Here is a 6,656-nt window from a genome sequence, read left to right as displayed (position 1 = left end):
CCACCTTGTATTATCCAGAACTCAGTCCGTGGCCCGCTGTAACGACAGGGAAGGCTGGGAAGTGTAGTCTGACTACGTGCCCAGAAGGAGAAGGGATTTGAACCTGGGGGGCAGATAGCATGGGCACTGCCGTGGGTGCCATGCCCTCTGACCATGTGGCCCCAGGCCACCTGTGTGCAAAGTGCTGCAGGTGCAGCCAGTGACATTGGAGCTAAGTTCCAGATGTGCAGACAAGGGTGTGCATGTAGGTGGGGGGCCAGGGAGGGGTGAGAACACACGGCTCTTGCTCACTGCTGGGCTCAGCAGGAGGCCTTTGCATCCAACGAGCTCACCTTGAGCCTAGGGCTATGCAAGATCACCCGCAGCACCCTCCTCCTCCCCCAGGCTCTCCGGGGACCCCTTCTCCAGGCGGAGCCCTGGACAGACGACCCAGCAGTTTGGGTCATTGCTGCTCCTGGTCAGGGTAGGGCACAGGCACTGAAGTCCCTGGGAGTGTCCCTATGTCTCCCTCCCCCAGGGAAGTGAAGGACCCAAGCAGGGCCGTCTGAGTGGCAGTGCTGAGCCCCAGCTTGTCTGTGGATACAGGTGGCTGGTTTTCTTCTCAGATTTAACTCTGAGGTGAATGAATCAGCCAACAATGTCCCAAAGCCAAAGACAAATTATTTGGTCCAGAGAGAGCACACGACTCACCCCTGATCAGAGTGATGCAAACTGTCTGTCACAAGGGAGGAAGGAACTGGAAGGAAAAGGACACTCTAACCAGAAGCAGGTCCACACCGAGAACAGGTGTGGACCTGCTTCTCCAGGTGGCACAGGGCAGACAAGACCTGAGGCTCCCACCCTGCACCCCAGCGGGACAGCTGTTTCTGGGACCACAGAGCCCCGGGCAGTGGGGCGGGGCTGCCACGCTGACCAGCCTGCAACGCCTCCAGTGCCTCCATCAGGGTCAGGGGAGGGCCCCGGGAGGCGAGAACCTGGGTGCCGGTCTGGCTCTGTCACCACGTGCGGTGGGCCCTTCGGCCACGCCCCCTCCCTCTCTGAGCCTCAGCTGACCCACCGGTCCAGTGAGAACTGACCTCCAAAGTGAAGTGCAGGTACCCGAGGAACACAGAACGACCCACCAGCACGTGATGTCAGAACTCAGTGTATGCATTTGCAGGCATTCCTGTCTAAAAGTAAGGAGGGAGTGCAGCCCTACCATATTTCACGCCCAGACTGACCTGGGCACACAGCGTGCTTTGGGCCGGCTGGGTCCCCACGCCAGTCAGTGTCTGGAGGGCAATGTGGGCGCTCGGTCGGCAGAGACCTTGAGGGCGGCCTCCGCGCTCAACTGCTCAATATTCAGCATGTGACATTGCCATTTACGTACGTCAAGTTCAGTGGAATTTGCAGATGGTAGTGTCTGGGTCAAACTAAATTAATCTGCCTTTAAAACTGACCAGCAGCCTCAAAAGATTCCTGCAAAGAAACAGCAAGGAAGTAGCGGCGCTTCACCTGCATCCTAGCGCCTGATTTCATCCAACATTCCGTGAAGGGAAAACAGGATTGTCTGTTGAGGGCGACAGCAGATGACTCTCCAAAAATGACGTCTCTCGTCATCAGGGTAAAGGGGAAGTTTAAACAGCTGTCGAGGAAGCACCTTTTTTGAAAGGAAAATAGTATGATTCAGAAATAAAGTTAGAAAGTGTTCACATTGTTATACGGCTTTGCTGTTCAAAATCTTGTGTGTTCCCAAGATCTTTTATATCTCCCCTTCAAAAAAAAAAAAAAAAAACACATGTACAGAAAACAAAGGCATTTTTTAACTTGCTTTAAAATCTTCCCAACGAAGAGTTTGAGTGGGCTTAAAATTCATTCGCTAAAAGCACTGAAACACAATGTATTCCGATTGCTTTGCAAGAACAACCAACTGACAGGAGAGAAGATGGAGATTTGAAAGTCAATTTCGAACAAAACGTCTGCACATTTGGAAGACAGCACTGAACGCCGAGGTGGAACGAGCCAAGCCCGCCGCGCCCGGGCCGTCTGGATCCACCTCCCTTTGTCAGGCCTCCCTCCGGCGGTGCCGGCCTGTGGGATTGAGTATTGAAATGAGCCAGACTTTGGACCAGACCTTCAAGTCACTCTTCCGCAGGAACTGCAACCAGGATTTTCAAAAATAAAGAAGCAGATCTAATGGCATTGCTGAAGAGTGATCAGATGATGAACAAAAAATCCCCTTTTTGTTCATCATAAGAACAAAAAGGGGATTTTTACCATTATTAAGCAAAGTGCCACCAAAATTACCTTAAAACTATTTTATTTACATAGTTTCATAAGGTATCTACCATACTAGACATAATGTATAATTTATGCATATCTGTGTAATATACACAATGTATTTCATAATGTATATACACTTTTAAATGTGCACATGAATGTATATTTATGTACCTAGTTCATATACATAATTTATAAAGGTCTATATATATATAATTTATAAATAAATAGGTATCAGCAGTGCCTGCCTAACATTCTTTATTGACGATGTGCGAACAATGAAGTTTCTACAATTTGAGTTCAAGGATGACTGAGCCCATAAGGGCCCCTCCTGCTCCGGCTTTAGAGACTGCAGGGGGCCTGCCCTGCATGGGTGGGGGCGTCCATGAGGAAGACGTTCCTGGACTGGGCCTCACCTGGCATTCGGGTGCGGTTTCAGGCAGGAACACTCTACAGCTAAGGTGTCAGCGGTGCAGAAGAGACCTGAGACAAGTCCCACTTCTGGAGGGCATCCGACCACAAAGACCTGGGCACCCTCCCCTGGGGATAAGAAGGACCTCACTCCTCTCCTTCTCGGCCTTCCCACCACAACAGGAGAAGGGAAACAAGACCTCCCTCCGGCTCAGAGGGAACCCAAAGGCCCTGAGAGGACCTTTCCCGGTGGTCACGGCAAATTGGCAGGGGAGAACCAGTGAGCATTTCGTCCTGCAGAGTGCAGCCTGGCCTTTTACCCGCTCTGCTCCCTCTGCGCCCTGATGCGCATTCTGGTTTTGAGTTACCAAAATTCCCACGGCCGTCTCTGTTGGGAATCCCTGCCTGTCACTAATTTCAGCCTTGTATTCTACACACAGAGCCTAGAATGTCCAGGAGGCCGACCACCCTGTCAGTTCGCCGCCCCATCGTAGCAAAGAACAGCCCTCCCCAGTCTTTTGCGTCTGCCTTAACCCCAAAGGAGAGTCGCAGAAAAAAGCAAGGCCTGCCCCTCTGCTACCTTCACAGGGGGCTCGTCACCTGCCTGAAGCAAAGTCATTTTTCTCTGGCACAAATATGTTCACGTCGTTCCCTCCCTGCTCTCAGGCTCTGCTTGGAAACGTCCTCTGCAGGGTTTTATGCTCAATGAAATGTCAGCTAGAGAAAGGCAAATACCATACATTTCACTTACATGTGGAATCTAGAAAACAAAATAAACAAATGAACAAGACAGAAACAAACGCATAGACACCGAGAATAGTCTGATGGTTGCCAGATGGTTACAGTTGGGGTGGGGAAGGGCTTAAGGTGCGCAAACTGCCAGTTACAAAAATAGTCACTGGGGTGCAAAGTACAGCACAGGGAATACAGTCAATAATATTGTGATAACTATGTACGGTGTCAGACGGGTGCTAGGTGTATTGGGGTGATCACTTTGTAAGTTAGATAAATGTTTAATCACTACGTTGTGCACCCGAGACTAATATAATATTGTATGTCAACTGTAATTGAAAAATAAAAAGTTATTTTTTAAGTAGATAAAAAATATTTTTAAAAAAATATTTAAAGCTTCCTCTGTGTTTCCATTGCTCACAGCAGAAAAGCCAGGCTTCTTAGGCCAGCCCCCAGGTCCCTCTCCCCCTGGCCCGGCCCGCCTGCCTCAGTCACCGGCAGGAAGCAAGCGGAAACCACACTAGCTAATTTAAGCAGAAAGGAATTTCATGCAGGTAATCCAGTACTTACGGAATCACTGGAAGGGTTAGACAAACAAGCTGCACCTGCAGAAATGACTCCCAGAGAAACAGGGGACTCACCCTGGGGCTGCTCCCTCTGGCATCGTCAGGAAGAAATCAGGAGCCACCCGGGGTCTGTCGCCTTCAAGAACCACCGCTTAACCAACACAAGGGCCAGAAGCCATTTCAGCAACAACTGCTCCACACCTGCAAAGCTGAACGCTGGACGCTACAAGGCAGCAGCCCCCAAAACCCAGTGTCTCCATCACTGTGCCGACCAGCATCCCAAGCCACCTCCCCAGCCTATTCGGTTGACGGAACCTGTGGCCTAGCCAGAAATGGAATGTGAGAATAGGGTATTCAGGAAGGCTTAGCAGGGGGAGGCAGGGGGAGGTGAAGCTACACACACACCATTTTTCCAAATTCTTCTTCCAGGGCCCATCCCACACTCACCCTGAATTCCAGCCACGGGGACCTCTCCGAGGGTCCCAAGAACACCCCAGGCTCTTTCTCCCCTCTCTGATCTCCCCCATGCCGGTCATCAATCCCCTCATTTTGAATGTCCTTCATGAACCTGAGAGAGTTTCTCTGGCTCCCTCAAGCAGGGGTTACTGCAGCCCACAGCTGCCCAAAGAAATGTAATGCATGCCACATATACAATTCTAAGTTTTCCAGTGGCTACATGCAGTAGGTTGAATAACGGCCATCCAAAAATATCAAATCCTAGCCCCCATCACTTTTCAACTTTACCTGATTTGGGAAAAGAATCATTGCAGATACAATTAAGTTAAAGATTTAAAGATGAACCCTGGCTGGTGTGGCTCTGTGGATTGAGTGCCGGCCTGGGAACCAAAGGATCTCTGGTTCAATTCCCAGTCAGGGCACATGCCTGGGTCGCAGGCCAGGTCCCCAGTTGGGGAGCATGTGAGAGGAAACCAATTAATGCATCTCTCTCGTACATCTGTGTTTCTCTACCTCTTTTTCTCCCTCCCTTCCCCTCTCTCTCTAAAAATAAATAAATAAAATCTTTTTAAAAAATGATATACCACAACCAAGCGCAATTTACCTCAGGTACACGAGACTGGTTCAACATTAGAAACCAGTTAATGTAACCCATCACATCAACAAGCTAAAGAAGAAAAATCACCCGATCACATCAAGGACACAAGAAAAGGTGCTGCTCCACCCCTTGGGGGGGCTGACCCTGTGAGGGTGGGGGAGGGAGGGGGAGGGAAGGGGGAGGAGGGGTGGCGGGCAGGCAGACTCTGTGAAGTGAGTGAGGCTGAAATCAATGTTCTTGGAACAAGCTTAAGGCAAAAGAAGGGGCCAGATGTGAACTTAAAAAAAAAAAGCTAAACCTGCCAAGACAGACTGTCACCCTCCGTCACAGAGTCATAGCCCGAGGACCACCCCACCCCAACCCTAAGGAATTGCTGCAAGAAACGGTCTGGATGCCAGTCCCCAGGGAGGCAGCCAGAGCTAACGCCAAAACCACCACAATCCTGGACCCACACTTTGCGTCCCTGGAACCTGCCCCTTCCACCCAAGAAACTCAGCAGCTGTCCCTCCAAGCCCCACTGTGTGCAGTGCACCCCACCTGGCCCCTGCCACCGCCCCAATGAAGGGACATCATTTTCTTCATTTAAAGACACAACTGCTCACCAAGCCATGCACCCCCTGGGCTGCACGGTCACCCAGGGCCACCGCCCAATGCCACCATCAGGAAGAGGTACCTTGTTACAACTTTGCGCAGTGGTGCTTACTGGCCTCCCAAGACACTGCTTCATTGTGCCTCTTAGAAGCCACAAGGCATCAAAAACTTTAAGGCCAGAAGTCCTTCCACTGAGCCTAATGGGGGATCTGGGCAGCCCACTCATCACCAAGATTAGCCACTGCTGGGGTTGCCACAAGTCCCTGAGCTGGTGGCTGCCGGCTCCCTTCACTGCAGACAAACTCGCCCCATTGGACAACCCCTCACAACCCTCTGGGACCCTGGCACAGAACAGGGAGGGATGTGGAGCCAGGGAGAAGCAATGCCTGGACTTCTGGACTCTCTGCTATCACCCCAGGTGGACTTCCACCCTGGGGCGCAGACCAGACCCTGCCAAGGGAGAGCCGTGAATGAATGAATGAATGAATGAATGAATGAAATGAAGCATGGCTATGAGCCCCTTCTCAAAGGCTTCCAGACACTCAGAGCTTCCCCACTTTGAGCGAAAGCCCCATTCCCAGACTAAGAAAAAGACAGGACCTGTGCCCAGCCTTAACTGCCATGAGCCCTCCCCCTGTGCTGCCATGGGGCAAACCAGCCCAGAGGACCCAGGATGAGGCTGTGGGAAGGGTCCCCTGCCCACTGGCATCCTGCTTTCCCCAGGTCAAGAACCTCACTCTCTGCCAGCTCTGCCTACCCGAGGTCCCTCCCCCGGCTGGCACGTGGTAACAGGAAATCCCACAGCCAGCACACCTTGGTTTTAACAGGTCCTTGCCCAACCCAGTAAGGCTCTGCTGAGCAAGTGGTACACGTGGGGGCAAGGTGCGGTCGGCGGTGGGAGGGAGTTTGGGGAGCCCCTCACACACAGCCCCAACCCCAGCCCACCTCAGGCCAGGCCAGGCCAGGCCACCACCACCCAGTGCTTCCCTTCTCTGGGCCTGGGCCAGCCCCACCTGAGCGTCTGGCCAGGGGAGGGGTGGGGC

The sequence above is a fragment of the Sturnira hondurensis genome, unplaced genomic scaffold (assembly GCF_014824575.4).
Source record: "Sturnira hondurensis isolate 20B ecotype Veracruz unplaced genomic scaffold, ASM1482457v3 Scaffold0021632, whole genome shotgun sequence".
In the NCBI taxonomy this organism is placed as follows: domain Eukaryota; kingdom Metazoa; phylum Chordata; class Mammalia; order Chiroptera; family Phyllostomidae; genus Sturnira; species Sturnira hondurensis.
This window is presented reverse-complemented; position numbering follows the sequence as displayed.